Source organism: Antechinus flavipes, chromosome 6 (assembly GCF_016432865.1).
Source record: "Antechinus flavipes isolate AdamAnt ecotype Samford, QLD, Australia chromosome 6, AdamAnt_v2, whole genome shotgun sequence".
NCBI lineage: Eukaryota > Metazoa > Chordata > Mammalia > Dasyuromorphia > Dasyuridae > Antechinus > Antechinus flavipes.
The window spans coordinates 258,459,982-258,477,879 of record NC_067403.1 but is presented as its reverse complement, the minus strand read 5'-3'; the positions used below and the strand labels follow the sequence as shown (position 1 = coordinate 258,477,879).

The 17,898-nt window shown below is 47.9% G+C and overlaps 1 protein-coding gene across 1 annotated transcript in view; it reads left to right on the top strand.

Moving 5' to 3' along the window:
- Window positions 1–2,552: 2,552 nt before the first annotated feature.
- The window catches only part of CPT1A (carnitine palmitoyltransferase 1A), a 66,539-nt gene continuing 51,193 nt past the window's right edge, over window positions 2,553–17,898 (top strand). Inside the window, exon 1 of the mRNA XM_051964863.1 lies at window positions 2,553–2,724. The gene's annotated coding sequence lies outside the window, so the exon portion shown is untranslated. The remainder of the gene's footprint in view (window positions 2,725–17,898) is intronic.

Sequence of the window (17,898 nt, the reverse complement as noted above, 5' to 3'; positions counted from 1 at the left end):
ATTTGTAAAGTGTTTGGCAAACTTTAAAGTGTCACATAAATGCTAGCTATTAGGATTATTATGGATCCACTGGGTAGACCCACTGCTCTAACTCCACTCTGGACCATGGTAACAGATGCTGCCAGACCATTGAGGGAAAACCAGAATGGAAAGGTGGCTGGGTTTAGTGTCAAAGACTTTGTGTTCCAAACCCAATGTGCTTTTTCCAAGCACATTCAAAGAAAATTTTCAACATTCACCTTGGCAAAACCTTGTGTTCCAAAACCTTCCCCCTCTCCTGCCTCTCCCTTTTCCCTTTCCCAAGACAGCAAGCAAGTCAATAAAGACTAAACATGTGCAAGAAAAATCAGGTCAAAAAGAAAAAAACAACCACAATAAAAGATAAAAACAGGCTAAACATGTGTAATTCATGTAAACATATTTCCATATTTGTCATCCTGTGTGAGAAAAATCAGATCAAAAAGAAAAAAACAACAATAAAAGATAAAAAACAGGTTAAACATGTGTAATTCATGTAAACATATTTCCATATTTGTCATCCTGTGTGAGAAAAATCAGATCAAAAAGAAAAAAACAACAATAAAAGATTAAAAACAGGTTAAACATGTGTAATTCATGTAAACATATTTCCATATTTGTCATCCTGTGTGAGAAAAATCAGCTCAAAAAGGGGAAAAAACATGAGAAAGAAAAAAGAAACAAGCAAACAACGACAGCAAAAAGTAAAAACACTGTTTCCATTCACCTTCAGCCTCCATGGTTCTCTCTCTGGATTCGGACAGCACTTTTCATGGCAAGTCTGTGGGCTCTGAACAAGTCACTTTTCCTTCTCTGCACTTCTGTTTCTACACTTGTAAAACCTGGTGCGGGGAGGAGTGAGTAGAATCTGATGGAATCTGGGGAAATCTCCTTCCAGGTCTAAATCATTGGAGCTGCTGGGAGCTTCTGGAGAGAAAGCCAGCCTGGTGGACAACACCATAGACTAGTGGTTAGGGTGCCCTGTGCTCTAAGCCCAGCTCTGCCCCTGCCTCCGGTATGACTCTGCTTGAGAGGTTCCTTCCTTTCTCTGGGTCTTAGCTTCCCCATCTGTCAAATGAGAACTTGGGACTCCATATTACAGGCAGAAGGCACCCTGGGAACCGACCTAATAGAACCCCTGGTTTTACAGGGAAGGAAACTGACTCTGAGAAAGGGAATGAATAGCAGTCAGTAGGAGTCAGGCTGGCTGGCATCAGAATCCCAGCCTTCTGACGTCCAGGCTGGTTTCCCTGCTCTCTCATGCTGTTGCTCTGGTGCTCATGGCCACACTCAGTGAGTGAGAACAGGACAGAAGGACTAGAATGCTCCACTTTGTGTCTGGATAATTCCAGGTTCTCTCTGGGCTCGGCAGTGTGCCCCTGGAGAAGTCGGCTCACCACATGGGCCATCCCTCTCCCCAGCTTTGGGGCGAGACGGGTTAATCAGCCCGTCTGTCTCCCTGGCAGGTTTGTTGGAAGCAGCAGCTGAGCTCATGGATGGCAGGTGTTTTGCAAAGTGTCCAAAACACGTGTTATATTATCAGGTATTTTATTTTCAAAAAAGAAGAAGAAATAACTCTCCTTGATTGGAAAGAATATTAACCCTGGAGGATGGAGACATGATAATAAGTAGCATTTATAGAGCACGTTTATGGTTTGCAAAGCCTTTTTTTTTAAAATAGTATTTTATTTTTCCAAGCACATTCAAAGATTAATTTCAACATTCACCTTTGCAAAACCTTGTGTTCCAAAACCTTCCCCTTTATTACTGGAAAATTCAAGTTCGTTCTTATTCAATCCTCCAGTAACCCTGGGCAGGAGGGCTCTTATTATCCCCATTTTACCGAGGCGGAGAGGGATTTAAGTGATCGCTCCGGCTCCCGCAACCAGTTAAGTGTCTCCGGCAGCCTTCAAAGCCTTTCTTTGACTGCTCTATCGCTAACTAGCTTTCTGCTCCGCCACTAACTCACCGCATATCTTGGGCGAGTTCCTTCAGAGTTCTGTGCCTTAGTTTCCCCATTTGTAAAACGAGAGCTTTGGACTAGATAACTGCTGTGGACCAATGAGGAAGCACTAATTAAGTGTCTACTGTGTCCTGGTTCTCAAAAGACTTGGGTGCAAGAGTTGCTCTCGCGTGTACTGGACTTGTGACTCTGGTAAGTCACCTAACAGTATAGACAGCCTAGAAGTTACAAGGAGGAGGGGGTCGGCCTCCATAAGCGGGGGCTTACGCTGGGTCAGAGCAGGTAGAGGGGTCCCCTCCCCTTTCTAGCCCTGATCCGATTGTCCCCTGCCCTGCCCTGCAGGGGCTGTTTCCAAGGGAGGTGGGGGATGCTCCCGGCCGTCCACCCCCCCCTCCTCCGCCCCCCCTCCAGTAAGCTCTTTCTGGTGGCAGGTTCTCCCCCCAGTGGGCAGGGCTGGCTTACTGGGGCTCTGGCCCGCTCCTCCCTCTCCCCCCCTCTGCGTCAGGGAGCGTGGCCCCCCGCGGCTCCTCAGGCCCCGCCCCCAGGGCGCGCCCCAGCCAATGGGCTCACAGCCGGCAGGGAGCCCGCTCGGCTGTGCTCCGCTGCTCTGTCCCGGCCCCTCTGTGCCCCCGTCACCGCTGCCGCCGCCGCCGCCGCCGCCGCCCGGGCTCCGCAGCCACAGCTCCCGCCGTCTCTTGCTGCAGACGCTGCCGCCCTCGGGCGGATCCCCGACACTGACTCCGGTAAGGGGCCCCGGCCGGCCCGGCCCCGCCCTGGGGGTGAGGGGAGCGAGCGGCCTTAGGAGGGGCTGCGGAGGGACCCGCGGAGGGAAGAACCTTGTGTCCCCAAAGTGGGGGGCATGGTCAGAGCTAGCGATGCCCCCCCCGCAGGGCCTGAGGCGAGGAGGGAGCAGCTAGGGTCCGAAAATAAGGTGGGCTGTATGCAAATGAGGGGAGTCACTCGGACTCTTGCTGTGAGGGGCGGCGGGTGGCTAGATTCCCAAATTGAAGAAGGGGCAGTGAGACCCCGGTCAGAAGATTTATTCAGGGAGGGGAGCGTCCAACATGCCAAAGTGGGGGGGATGGGGAGGCTCGAGGGTGCTGCAGTGGATTTTGTCGTCCCCCCCCTCTGTTCTCCATCCCCTTCGGTTCCACCTCCCTCCCGCTTTGGAAAGGATGTGGGAGGTAAAAGAATGACCCTGTCTTTGGCATCCCGGAAATGGACGGGCTTATAAAGAATCGGAAACTTTCATGCACTGGGGGGGGGGGGGGGGTCTCTGGCTCTGGCTCTGTGTCTGTCACACACACACACACACACACACACACACACACACACACACAGCCCCAGCAGAGGAAGGCTGCAGGTGATGGCTGGGATGTCACAATTGTCACTGGCAGGTTCCCTTCCGGTGGTCTTGGGCAAGGTCAGAGTTAGTTATCCCAGACTTTCATGGTAACTGGCTCTTCGTTTGAAGCCTCCCTATTCTTTCCACCTGCCTGTGTGGAGGGAAGAGCTGCTTCTGCAGCTTTAGCTGAAGGGCCCAAAGCACTTCCACCTTACTTAGGTCTGAGCCTCCCTGAAAAGGAGGTGAGGAACAGGTAGTTTATCTGATTTACCAAGGAACTGGCATAATGTGAAGCCCAAGGTCAGCCAGGGATTGGGAAGGTAAGAGAGGAGCTGGGAAAAGGAAGGAGAGAGAGAGAGAGAGAGACAGAGAGAGAGAGAGAGAGAGAGAAGAGAGAGAGAGAGAGGAGAGAGAGAGAGAGACAGAGAGAGAGAGAGAGAGAGAATGAGAATATCTCAGTCTCCTCTTCCTGGTTCTGATACATGTTACCCAGACTGAGTTAAACTCAGGTGATGCTAAAGAAGAGAAGATGCCCAAGGTGATTTTGAGGGACTGACAGCTCTTGAAATGCTAACCTGGAACAGGTACAACAAGATAAGACAAAGGAACAGTTAGTTCTCTCCCAGAGGCCCTCCTGAACGTGCGCAGCCCACACCCTGCAGCAATCCTACTATGCTCCGTGCACTCGCTAAGATGAATGAAACACCTTAACCTCCCTGTTCTTCTATTGCATTGTAGACTACTTGAGGTGCTAGCTTTGCCTTATTCTATATTTTCCACAAGCTCTTCTCCCAGCCGCTAAAACTTAGTACTTCACAAATGCTTTGGATTTCACTGCAGTGACAGGATGGGCAGAGCCTGATCGGTCTGATTTTGTGGAAAATCTCTCCGGGATCAGCTTTTTGTTCTGCTCCATTCTGGCTCGGCGCACAGTAGGGCAGAGTTTTGGTCATTGGAACTCTTCGACTTTCTTCACGAAAGCTGATGGAATAAGCAACAAAACAGGCCGTGGGGGACTGAATGTTTTATTCCCTAGACTGCCGCGGTTTCCAGTCATTCCCAAATGAAAATAGATAAAATAAAAGGGGTATCTGGGGTTCCAAGTCGGCTTCCCAGCGTCCCATGGAGGCAAGTCATAAGCAGGGAGAAGTGGGTTTCCGGGAGGAAGCCTTCGGTTTGTGTTTTGTAGGTTGCTCGGGAAAAAAAGAAAATCCGTTTAACCTTTTGGAAACCTGGCTTTTGTTTCACTCTTTTCTTGCAGCGGAGTCTGGTTTCTGGTCATTCCAGATAGACGGCATGTTTATTTCCTTCTCAGCGGCCAAACAAATTACTGAAAATGTCCGCCTTGCACAAGCTGGGTGCCCGCCTTCCAAAGCGCCCGGAGTGAGCCTTGGGAAGTTTTTTTTTTTTTTTTTTTTTTTTAAATTAACGTGCCTGCCAACGTCACCTTTGGGTGTTAATGATCCTCCGAGGGGCAGAAATGGAGGCTGAAAGGTGATCCGGGCAGCTGCTTCTCGGGGGGTGGCTCGCTCCGCTCCTGTTTGCGTCCGAGTCCCCCGTGAGCTGAAGCTGACTTTGATCTGTTTGAGATCAGTAGCTTGGGGGGGTCCCGGTTCCGACTCAAGCGAGCTTCCTGGGCTCCAGTGGAAGCGACTGGCGGTTTTGCCTGGAGATAAACTCCGGGCTTTACTTTCACTGGAAAAGACTTTTTTGGGGGGGAGGGTATTTTGTTTGGGTTGAGATGAGGGGGGCCTTGGGACAGCCATGTACGTCTCTGCGGAGCTTGGGAGAGGGCGGAGCCAGCCCGGGATGGGTCTGGCGGAGCAGACCGGTACCCCCTCCTCTGGGACCGGGGAGGGGAGAGGGAGGAGGTGGGAGTGAGATACATAAAAGGCAGTTTTACAAGCCAGATCGCAGCCGAGGAGGGGACGACGGGCCAGCTGCGGAGGGCACGCCCGGAGTTCCTGGCCTCAGGACCCGGTTTCCCTATTCGTCAGAATGGTCCCCAAAACTGTCCTTAGTCCAGCTGAGGGGGGGAGGGTCCCTGAGCCTTACTCTCCCCCGGCTACAAAGCCCTTTGTCTGCTCTTGAGATGCACCCCGCTCCCCTTGGCGGCTCCGCCTTCGGGCCCAGAGCCTCCTTCTGGTTAGCTCGGAGACCGACCTGAAACCGACAGATCCGGCCTTGGCCTTGGCCGCCTTGGAGCTGGGCGGGGCTCCAGCCGCGTAACCTTTTACCTACTTTTCTGGGCTCGTCACGTGACGCCCGAGCCTGGGGGAAGGGGAGGAGTGAGGCAGCCAACCAGTAGGGGGTTGAACTTGCCCTTCAAGTACAGGCGGCTGCTGGGGCCGCTGCGCCCACTCCCTCAACCTCGCAGGGAAGGGAGATGCTTTTTCTCCGCCTTTCAGCTCACTTGCTTTTTTCCCCCATTTTCCTTTTCGAAGGAAAAACCGTGTAGTCATTCAGCGGGGCGCTTCTTGGCCGGATAAATCAGCCCGGACGGTGGAAAAGCGGCTTTAAATTTCTAGCGCTCGGTGCTCGGAAGTCACTGGGACCCGTCCTGCCCGGGCTGTCTCCGAGGCCCGTAGTCAGCCTGAGCTTTTCCCTCCGGGACGTGACAGAGAAGGTTGTTTCGTTCTGTTTTATCCTTTATTAAATAGACGTGGTCAGAGAATGGCCCTGGTAGCTCACGGTGTGAAAGCACCGGCTCGTTCGCTCCTCAGAACAATCCCGGCAACAATATTCTATCTCCCATTATCATTATCTGTTCCTATTAGCTATTATCAAAACCGTTCTACAGATAAAGCGAGCGTCAGTGACGTTCCCAGGCTCTCACAGCCCGTTTCCATCCGAGATGGGATTTGAACCTGGGATTTCTCGAGCGTTCCATCACCAGTGTGGACGCTGGAGCCAGAGAACCTGGCTTGGGTTCCTGCTTCCTGGGACATTGCTCAAAATGGCCACTGAGAGCAACTTCCAGCTCCAGATTGGGGAGCTGCCTTTTCTGCTTCTCATATTCTGTTGCCTCTGATAAACTGCCGCGATGGGGAAGAGCAAATATTGACTGGCTCTCACTGAGGTACAGGGTGTTTCATCCAGGCTGAACCTGTCTAAATCCCACGTGCCCTTGGGCCCAGCTCCCGAGGAATGGCCAGCTTTGCCTTTCAGCCTTTTATATTGATTAGTTGACAGAGACCAAGCATTCTTGTGTTCTTAGGCTCAGAAATGTTCGTTGGTTTTTTTTTTTTTTTTTGGGGGGGGGGTTAATGATAACCAGTAGGAGAGAGGTGCTGCCGTTGGAATATGAGTCCCCACCCCCCTCGCTGTCCAGCCCACCCCCTCACCTGCCATCCCAAGAGGAGCTAGAAAATCATTTCCTAAGGATTAGCTATTAGCCATCCACGTGGCATTTACTGCCCCAGAAGGCTTTGGGGAACAAGTGGCTAGACCATCGTTTGAAATCAACAATTGTTGAACATTTGCCGCCGGGGTCTTTCTGAGGCTGAGGGGAGACTGGAGAAAACGGTGTTCTGGAGGTCACAGGTCAGTCAGGGAGACAGGACTGACCTACCTATGGGCCTGAGCAACATCATGGGATGGGAACAAGGGTTTCTGGGAGGGCACTGGATCTGAGCCAGATATTGAGGCAGGGTTGGGAAGGGAGGGAAGGAACAAGCACGTAAGTCCCCACTGTGTGCCAGGCTCTTTACAGAGAAGATCCCATTCAGCCACATTCTAAAATTCTATTCTGAAACTTAATAAACACTTAATAAAATGAGCTTTCCCACCTCGGTAAAGGGGGAGGATTGTACAGGGTAGTTCTTGTCAGAGCGACATAATGGAAAGGTCTTGGTGCAAGATTAGCAATAGAGACCCCTCAAGGTGAACAAGACTTGAGAGTTAGTTCTAAAAGCCACGGCCTTGGAATTGGAGATTGTAAACCAGGAGAATGCATCCCTCTGTTTCTGAGTGTTGGTGGGATGAGACCCATAGCTTCAATCTAGCTTTGTCTTATGCAAAAGAAACAAGAGGATCCTGGGGGCTCCTAACCTTAGCTCCCACCCTCAAGGAATCCACAGACTCAGGAGGAAACTACATTTCCAGCAGAAGTCAATACAAAATCAATACCCAGTCAGCACTGGGGCCGTGGCCAATGAGGAGAGCTGAACATAAAGGGGCTTGGGATTGTGTTGGTGGCTAGAAGGAAGAAGAGCAGGGCAGGAACAGAACCTCTGTTCAATCTGGATGATGGAAGGCAGGGATGCCTGGATCCCCTTATCTCCTGCCCCTCTTATCTCTGCCTTCAGAGACTGGAAAAGACTCAACCAGAAGTAGTTAATAGTTATTCTAATCCCAGAATAAGTAAAGAGATAACAAGGTGGCACCTACATGCCCTTGATAAGTTCAAGGCACGGGTCAGGCTGAACTCAGTTCCTCCTAATGAGGAAAGTGACAGATGGATTTGCGCAGTCACTCCCATAATTATGAAAGACAGAGGTAATGAATCAAGCAATGAACATTCATTAAGTGCCTTTGCTAATCATTGGTGATACAGAGAAAGACAAAAGGGATTTCCTGTTATCCAGGAGTTCTAAAGGGGACCACAGGTCCGCTTGGGGGCTACAAAGTAGATCTTAATGATTCATTGTCCACTTGAAAGGAGGTAGGGGCAGGGAGAGCCCTAGAGATCTGTGTGGGCCCTGGGCAGTTATGTTTTATTTTTATCAGTGACTGGCCGGAATTTTATCAGATGTTCAGAAGACACAAAATTGGGAGACTTGGATTGCATGACAGAATTCAAAGCAATATTATCAAACCAGGGCTTGGGCTGACTCTTGTAGGATGAATAGGAATAAAGGAGAAGACCTGAACTTGAGTTCCAAAAAGTCAACTTCAGGAGGTGTGATGGGATGGCAGTTTGAATGGAAAAAACCTGGCTGGGTTTTATTAACCTGCACGTTCAGTGTGAGCCATCGATGTGATAGAATGGCCAAGAGAGTTATTGAGACCTTGGGCTGCCTCCGAGTGTGGCCCTTCAGGAAATGAATGGGCGAGAGTTCCAAATCTTCTGCCCCAGCCCAGAGTCCTGGACTCAGTTGTACCTGCCACAAATTAAGAAGATCGTTGATAGGTGGGGGATCGTCCAGGGGATGGAAGCAAGGACTTGTAGTTTGGGTCCTAGGAGGATCAATTGAAGGAAAGGGGGAGGTTTGGTTCAGAGAAAGCTGGTGGCTGAGACTGTGCTAGTGGATTACCTTTGTTCTGCTCACCCCAGGAGGATGACAAGAGTCATGGGAGGAAGCTGCAACGGAACAAATTTGGGCTGGAGCTAAGGAGAATGGTGCTAATGATTAGGGGCGTCCACAGGCTGAATGGGCTGCAGGGGGGAAGCGTGGGTTCTGTTGCCCTTGAGTTCATGCAGTGCTATTGGGTGCTGGGCTTGCAAAGTAGCTCCCACCCTCAAGGAATCCCCAGACTCAGGAGGAAACTACATTTCCAGCAGAAGTCAATACAAAATCTATACTCGGTCAGCACTGGGGGCTGGGAGTGCTGGCAGCTGGGGGCTCAGCAGGGGCTTTCTGGGGGGAAGTGCCCTTCAGCTGAGCTTTGGAACAGGCGCAGGAGGGAGGAGGGGAGTGACTCCCTCAGTGTGCCATGAGGCACATCGAGGGCAAGAGCACGGAATGCAGGATGGATTGGAGTGTGAGAAATGGCTGGTAAGTCGCTGTGGCTGGGCCTCCAAATGATCGCCTGGGTGGATGCATTCCGGGGCTTAATTGGGAGGCTTCCTTTGCTCCTGTCTGCAGTTGGTCCTAGACTAGTGGGAGCCACTAAAGCTTTGTTAGCAAGGGCAGGACATGGTCGAAGGAGAGCTTTAAAGAAGTGACTGTGGGATGCAGTGGAGAGGGGAGAAGTTGGGCAGCTGCCAGCCAATGAATTTGGAGGCTGTGGTAGTAATCTAGGTGAGAGGTGAGGAGGACCCGCTCCGAAGCATTGAGCCTGGGAGGGAAGAGACCGACTCAGATGATCATCCCCACCCTGCCCTCCTAGCAGCCTCTGCTGGGCTCCAAAGATGGGGGCACAAGCCCTTGAGAGTGATGTTGGGTGGGGGGGATTGAATGAGCACCCACTGAGTCTGTGTGAGTGTTCAAGGGCTCATTCTCCTGGGCCTCTCAAACAGTGGGAGGCAGGCTGATGAGACACTCATAATACTTGGGTTCTAGCCCTTTGCATTTTTCTAGGGAGAAATCACTGAGCCATGGCCTTAGTTTTCTCATCCAAAAATAGGGCTACATATCCACCCTGAATTGAAAAGAGCAGTCCAAAAGAATCATGTCTTGCTTCAACAAGCATTTATTAAGTGTTTACTGTGTACCAGGCACCTTGCTGATTGCTATGATTACAAATACAAGCCACAATAAAGACAAAAGTCAAGAATAGTATAAAGTGTTTCAAAGATCTGATTAAATTCCCATTCTGGACTAATGATGTCACTGCTGATTTCTGGAAATAAGGGGCAGGGAACATATTAGAAGGATTCTGCAGCAAAGGCTTAGTTTCCTGGCATGAAGAGCTAGCCTTGGAATCAGGAAGACCAGCTGCAGTTCTGCTTCAGACACACAATGTTTGAGGGACCCCCGGCAAACTGCTCAGCCCCTCAGCCCCCTTTCTTTGGACTCTCAACTACAGAGAAGTCAGTGACCTGCAATGGTAGGGGACTTTTTTCTTTCAAAAGCTGCTTAGATCAGTAGTTCTCAAAGGGTAGTTTAGGTCCCCTTGGGGTTCCCAAGACATTAGAGGGGGCATCCTGAGATCAAAACCATAAATAATACTAAGAAATTTTCCTTTCTGGTATAGTAGATGTCGATAAATATAAGTCACACAAACAAAAGCTCTTTGGGGTCAGGTTCTCAGTCATTTTTTAAGAGAGCAAAAGGGTCCTGAGATGAAAATATTTGAAAACTGTTGTCATAGTCCAGCAAAATCCCAGCTTCAGCCCCTCTGCTTTTATGGCATCTTTGTTAATCCTTCCAAACTCTGTGATTTCAACCTTGGGGGTTCTTCTTCCACTGACGCAGATCAAAACAGATCATTTTTTTGAGGATTGCTATGGCTGTGTCAAAGAGATGGTACTAGGTAAGCCGTGAAAGAACCCAAAAGCCTGCCTTGAATGACCCTTTAAATTGACAGAAGTTGCCAGAGCTTATATCAAGATGGTGTCCTCACTAGGTGCCCCGGGCACACCGTCTCTCCATTGTCTCCCTGCCCCCCAGAAAAAGAAGGAAGTGTCAAGCTTTGCCCAAGAATTCTGCGCTGGGATGACGTAGTTGCTAAGAACAGGGGTCTTTATTTTGAGCAAGCCTGGGTAGCCACAATTTTTAAATGACTCCAAGTCTTTAAAGTAGAATCATATAAAGTTTGAGCCCCTTTTTCTGAATTCTCAGCTCTTCACTTCAACAATCTTTAATGAGAACTGCTAGTTTCATTATCCCTCCTCCCCTGTCTTTTGGGGTCCCATTGCTACACCCTAAACCCAGATCCTCCGCATCTCTGGCCCAGATTTTTGGGAGAATCTTTGAATGCAGGTCTGATCATGTCACCTCTGTTGCTCAAAACTTCCCTGTACTTCAATTATACCTAGATTTGTCTGCTAGAGAGAGTTGAATCAACCCCAAAACTCATTTCCCAGAATCCCAGAGTTGTCTAATCCAAACCTGTACCTGGACAAATATCTCTTCTTTGACACACCTGGAAGATAGCCATCTAGCTTTAGGAGCTCAGATTCAAAGGATAATTCTCTCCAATTGGTCTGGTGACCCCGATCTTGGGGCTTTCCTCACAATGTCATAGACTGCCTTTCTTAGAGAGGAAAGACACCAGACCAGACAGGCCCCCGTCAATCCCTTGTTTGGTCATGTTTCAATGCCTCAAAGTGGAATTCAGCCTGTGGTGTCTGACAACTTCAGACCTTGAGTATGGATTATGATGGAAGCAAGGGAAAGGGGGTGTGTGTGTGTGTGTGTGTGTGTGTGTGTGTGTGTGAGAGAGAGAGAGAGAGAGAGAGAGAGAGAGAGAGAGAGCTGTAGCTACTGAAACAAGGCAGTATAAGGTGAACAAGTTCATCTGAACCTTGCTAAAGAATTGTCCCATGGTAATTTCTGGCAAGTGGCTTGAAAATGATATGTTGACATTTTTTCCATGCAATGAAACTAAAACTCACTCTCCAGGCATCTAGCTTGGTTGAAAAATGCAGTCTTGGCAGAGAGGGAGGTAGAAATGTCAGCTGTGGCACATTTGTGTTCACCTCCTCCCCACTTTGAATTTTCTCTCAACTTTATTTGAATGACCAGGATCTCCCGAGTACTTCTGGCCCTGCCGGTCCCCAGACAGGGAATTCTCTTACCCAATTCAGTTTTGGAGAAAACAAGTTGAGCCCCATTTCCTTTCTTGTGCCCGTGAACCTTCTGGTTCATTACCTTTCCCTGCATAGAAGCAGTTTTCCTTTCTACTGTTTCTGGGAAATCAGAATTGAGGTGCATCGCAAAGCAATAAATAAAATCGAAATTTGCGTCTTTTTCCGGCAGCATTCTTATTGACTAATGGTTGCGGTGATTTGTAGCTGGATTTCTTGGAGAAAGCCCCTGTTGAACACTCATTGTTGATATGTATACACAGAGAGAGAAAGAGACAGGGAGAGGGGGAGAGAGGAGGAGATGAAAGGAAGGAAGGTAAGAAAGGAAAGAAGGAGGGAGAGAAGGAAGGAAAAAGAGAGGAAGAAAACAGAAAGAGGGAGAGGAGGGAGAGAGGGGGAAAGGGATGAGTTAGGGGCAAAGAGGAGTGGGAGGGAGGGAGAAAGGGAGAGGGGGAGAAAGGAGGAAAAAAGGTAGAGAGAAAAGAGGAGAAAAGAGAGTGGAAGGAGAGAGGGAAAGAGAAGGAGGGAAATGGAAAGAAGGAGGGAAGAAGAGAGAGACATGAGATGAAGGGGGAGGGAAGAGAAAGAAGTCTTTAGGGGTTACTGTAGAGGACACAGCTGTGCAAATGCTCTGTTCTTGAGGGTTAATGGCTCCTACTAATAAAAACCTGAACGACTTGTTCCTTTCCCTCCAAGGTGACTCTGTGTGTGTGTGTGTGTTTTAATACATCTGAGTATGTGCAGGTCATCTCTTACCCATTAGAAGGTTGGCTCAGTGATGGCAGAGACTGTCTTGCTTCTGTCTGTATCTCCAGTGTCTAGCACAGGGCCTGACACATAGTAGGTCTTCTCTTCTCCCTCCATATACTTTATATATTATATACTTGGTAACCTCACCTTCCACAGATACAATTTTTATGTAAATGACTGACCTGTGTCCATACACACTCACCCCCATTCACCTCCCCACTTACTCACACACACACTCACCATATATACACAGACTCATACACTCACACTCACACACACTCCTCTCCACACTTAACACTCACACATTCACACACATACTTGGCACATGCATACATACACACACTCTCCCTCTCACGCACACATCCTACACACCCAGCCCCACACTCTCTCTCAAGCTTGTCTCCCATCACAATTGTCCTCTGGACATTTCAAGCTGGATGTCTCCGAGACCTCTTCAGCCCATCATGACAAAGCCGGAGCTCATCTCTGGCCCTCAGTCCCCTCCTGGTCCTTTTCCAAGTTTCCCTTTTCTACCCAAGGTTCCATCCTTCCATTCTTTCAGGCTCATACTCTGGGCCTTGCCATAGACTGTCTCACTCTTCCTCACCTCACGGATCCAGTCATTTCCCAGATTTTGCTGTTCTTATTTTTTTTCTTGTTTTTCAGTCCTGTCCATGATCCCATTTGGGGTTTTCTTGGCAGACGTTGGAATGGTTTGCCATTTCCTTCTCCAGCTCATTTTACAGATGAGGAAACTGAAGCAATGTTTGCCTCATGACTTGCCCAGAGTAACATGGCTAGTAAGTGTTGGAGGCTGGATTTGAACTCAAAGATGAGCCTTCCTGCCTCCAGCTGAGGGCCAGCACTCCATCCCCTGCACCACCTACCTTCCCAATATCATTTCCATGTGACCCCTGCTGTCCTCTCACACTGCTCCAAGGATTTAGGGCCCTCTCACCTCTCACCTAGATTATTGCAGCACCTCCCACTTGCCTTTCCTGCCTCTAGTCTCCCCATTCCAGTCTATCCTAGGCACTCTTGTCAGGCATTTTCTTTGAGCCACTTTTTGACAATGTGACTCTTCTCCTTCATCAATTCTACTATCTCTCTATTGCCTCCGGGGAAAAGATGAATACTGCTGAGCTTGTAAAGCACTCCCCAGCCTGGCCCAGACCCATCTTTCCAGCACTGTTGGACCTGACTCTCCTTTCACACTTGGAGATCTAGCCAAGCTGCCTTTCTTTCTGTTGCTCACATATGCTGTTCTCGCTCAAGCCTCCATGACTATGCACTGACTGTCCACATGAAGCACACTTAACCCCTCCCCTCCGCCTCAAAGAAGCCTTCTCTCCCCTTAAGTTGCCATCTCCTGAAGCCTCCCACCTATACCCACCTTCCCTCTCTTAACTATTACATATTGAACTATCTGGTGTATTTATTCATTTTTTTCTGTGAAAATTTCCACAAACCTCGTTGTCTTCCCCAATAGAATGTCAACTCCTTCCAAATAAGAATTGTTTCAATTTTTGGCACTTGTATCCCCAACACCAGTACAGAGCCCAGTATATAGTAAGTGCTTAATAAATGCTTTCTTCACTGACCTGGTGCCTAAGTTTGGTTCTTGCAAAATTGAGTCTAAGTTCCTTGAGGCCAGGGACTATTTGTTTTTGTATCCCCACGCCTACAATAGTGCCTGACACTAAGTACATGTTTATCAATTCACAATAGGAGCAGGGCTCTAAGTCACACTAATGTCTCCAGTGCCTAAGGCATTTAGCTTCCATCTTATTTAGGTCACGGGTCCCTACCCCCAGCTTCCAAGTACAATTTATCTTCTCCAGGTGTTTGTTTGGGTTTTTACATTTTTTTGGAGGCAATTGAGGTTAGGATACTTGCTTTAGGTCACACAGCTAGGAAGTACCTGAGACCAGATTTTTATTTATTTATTTTTTTATTATAGCTTTTTATATACAAAGCATATGCACGGGTAATTTTTCAGCATTGACAATTGCAAAACCTTCTGTTCCAATTTTTCCCCTCCCTCCCCCACCTCTTCCCCTAGTTGGCCAGTATTCATGTTAAATATATTAAAGTATATGTTAAACACAATATATGGATACATATTTATATAGTTATCTTGTTGCACAAGAAAGATCAGATTTGGAAAGAAGATAAAAATAATCTAAGAAGAAAAAAAAATTGAAGCAAACAACAGAAAGAGTACAAATGCTATACTGTGGTCCACACTCATTTCCCAGTGTTCTTTCTCTGGGTGTAGCTAGTTCTGTCCATTACAGATCAATTGGAACTGATTTGGATCCTCTCATTGTTAAAGAGAGCCACGGCTATCAGAATCCATCCTCATGTAGTATTGTTGTTGAATAATGATCTCCTGGTTTTGCTCATTTCCCTCAGATCAGTTCCTGTAAGTTTCTCCAGGCCTCTCTGAAATCATCTTGCTAGTCATTTCTTACAGAACAATAATATTCCTTAACATTCATATGCCAACTATTCTGGATGGGCATCCATTCATTTTCCTTTCTGCCCATGTGGGTCCCTTTCCCTTCTTTAAGATCTCTTTGGGGTATAAGCCCAGTAGAAACACTGCTGGATCAAAGGGTATGCACAGTTTGATAACTTTTTGAGCATAGTTCCAAATTGCCTGAGACCAGATTTGAACTCAGGTTCTCCTGAGCCACGACTCCATCTCCACTGAGTCACTTAGTTGCCCTTTCAGGTTCTTAAAAAAATTTTTTTAATTGCCCTGGTCCTTTCGTAGGTTGAGAAGTTATTTATGACATAGTTAAGAGGGGGGAAAAGACAGGGGAGGCCGGGAATGGAAGGAAAGTGAGGATCCCAAGACTGCTAAGATTATAGATCACTAATGATGGGGTTCTAGATTTACAATAGGATGGGAGACCATCTGGGCCAAAGCCTTCCTTTAAACAGTTCAGGAAGCTAGGGCCCAGAGAGGTTCCAACTTGCCCCAAATTCTGTATCATTCTATCCAGTCCATCAGTCGCAGAAGAGTGGGATCTGTGGTTCCAGGCTCAAAGTTCTTTGACTGTACCACATGGAAGCTTCAGGCCTCTATTTTCATCCTGTCTTCCCACATCCCTACCTTCAAGTCTTCTCCACTCTTCTTGCTCTGACACTGCCCAGCATTTTTTCCTCCTACATAGGATTTAAAAGTGAGACTCCGAAATGTTGTCACTTGTTTGAGGTCATACAGTGTTATATGTTCCTACCCCCTTCTCTTTCCCTCTTGCAGTATCTCTACTATCAGATAATTGCTTCCTCCCCCAAGGCGCCCAAACAATCAGTCCCAGCACTTCCCTTGGTCATTGTCCTTTTCCATTCATCTCTCCCCACATTTTCTCTTCATATCTCTCCACTCTGCCTTATGATCTTCCTACATATTGGAAGACTGTCCTTGACACCTGAAGGATTCAGTCCCTACTTGAATGAATATGATGGGCTGAGTGCGCCCAATCCTAGAAGCCATTCTCCGGTCCAGCAGAGACATTGCTTGTTCTCGTCCCTCTCAGGGTTCCCTGGGAAATTTCCCTCCAGCTGGTTCAGTCTCTGAGATAGAGAAGCCAGCATCATTCCCTCCTCCCTAGCTGAAGTTGTTGCTTGGCTATCCACGGATGCTTCTCCGAAGAGGGACCTGCCCAGGAGACCCCTAATCAGCCTTGTCTGTCGAGCTAATCTTTAGATTACTCTCCCAGTAACTAGCTGGACCTCAGTGAGGGAGCCCACAAAAACGGAATATATCTTTGAGTTGACAGTGCTCCTCACCTAAGAGTGAGCCTATGCTGAACCAAGCACACTCTCAACTCATTGGCTTCCAAAGGGGTCAGTTTGGGGGCCAGAGAACAGCAGCCCTGTGACTCCCGGGGCCTGCAGGGGAGGATTTGGGGGGAGTGCTCTAATCCGTTGGGTTAAACAAATAATTTATTCAAGTGATCCTCAGACTGTTTACCCACACTACTCATTCATTCAGCTTGGAAGGACCTGCTAGTAACTAGCTGGTCGTAACAGAAGGCAAAATTGGCTCCAGCCTAGAGTGGCTTTTGTAATTCTTATGGGAATAATTGAGCACATAAATCACTGCAAGGTGCTGGCATTGGCTCTATTATATTTCCAGCTCCTGTGGTCGTCCTGCCAGCTGCCATAGACTTACTGCCTGTTGCAACAGCAGCCTCAGTTCATATCTGTAATCTAATAATTTGAGGGAGGACGGATGGACCTATGGTCCCATTGGAAGGCCAAGCGAGGAACCTCATCCCAGCCGCGTAGCTTGGTGCCTTCGATCAGTCAACAAGCAATTTTTCTGTATCCCCCAAAAGAGCTTGCCCTTCTGCGTGAGCCACCTTCCCGGTGCCCTTGCCCCTCGGACTTTCTCCAGTTTGTTCCCCGTAGAGCCGCCAAGATGTTTCCTAAAATGCAGCTCTGAACGTGCTGCCCTGAATAGGGTTTCAGTGAGTCCAGTGGTCCCGTGGTTTTGCTAGAATAAAATATTGTTTTGTGTTTATCTCATCTTTTTTAAAAGGTACATTTTTGCGTGCTTTTGGGATATACATAATTATTAGCTCAATGGTTCCTGAACAGTCTTAGTGAATAAATATTTATCTTAATAAATTTTATTAAGTACCTATTAAGTACTATTTATTAAGTACCTATTAAGTGTGACATTAAGGGTCAGGCACTGTATTAAATGTGTGCTTTTGTGATAAACATAATTATTAGCTCAATGGTTCCTGAACAGTCTTAGTGAATAAACATTTATTAAGCACGGATTTATTAAGTACCTATTAAGTGTGACATTAAGGGTCAGGCACTGTATTAAATGCTAGGGATACAGATAAGAAAAGACAATCTCTGCTCTCGTGAAGTTTACAACTTAATGGAAGAAGATAATACAAATACAAAAATATCACTTATGAATAAGTTAATGCACACATAGAGAATGTTCAAATTTTTCTTGCCTGTAAATCTGTGCAGTTAAAAACTTTGGAGATGCCTAATATAGGGCCCTGGGAGTCTGTGTCAGACATGGACTGGACCTCAGGCTTTCCAGGCTGCCAACTGTACCTCCCTGCCTCCCTACTAGAATGTTCCTCCATAAACATCTTGGAGTGTGACCTTAGCCCTTTGATGTTTTTATAGAAGAGATTATTGTAAGGAAGAAAACAGCCTGATCAGAAATGTCGGGGTGACTCGCCACCAGAAGTGAAGGCTGCTTGCCATCCATTGTAATTCCCTCACGGAGATTTTTGGCAGAGAGAGCACACTGTGAGATCAAGGGTCATTCCAGAAATAGTCCTGTGCCTACCACCATGTGAAGAAAACAGTAGGAAAGGGAGAGTTGTGCGGTACTGGGGCCTACCCCACCAAGGTTGTCGT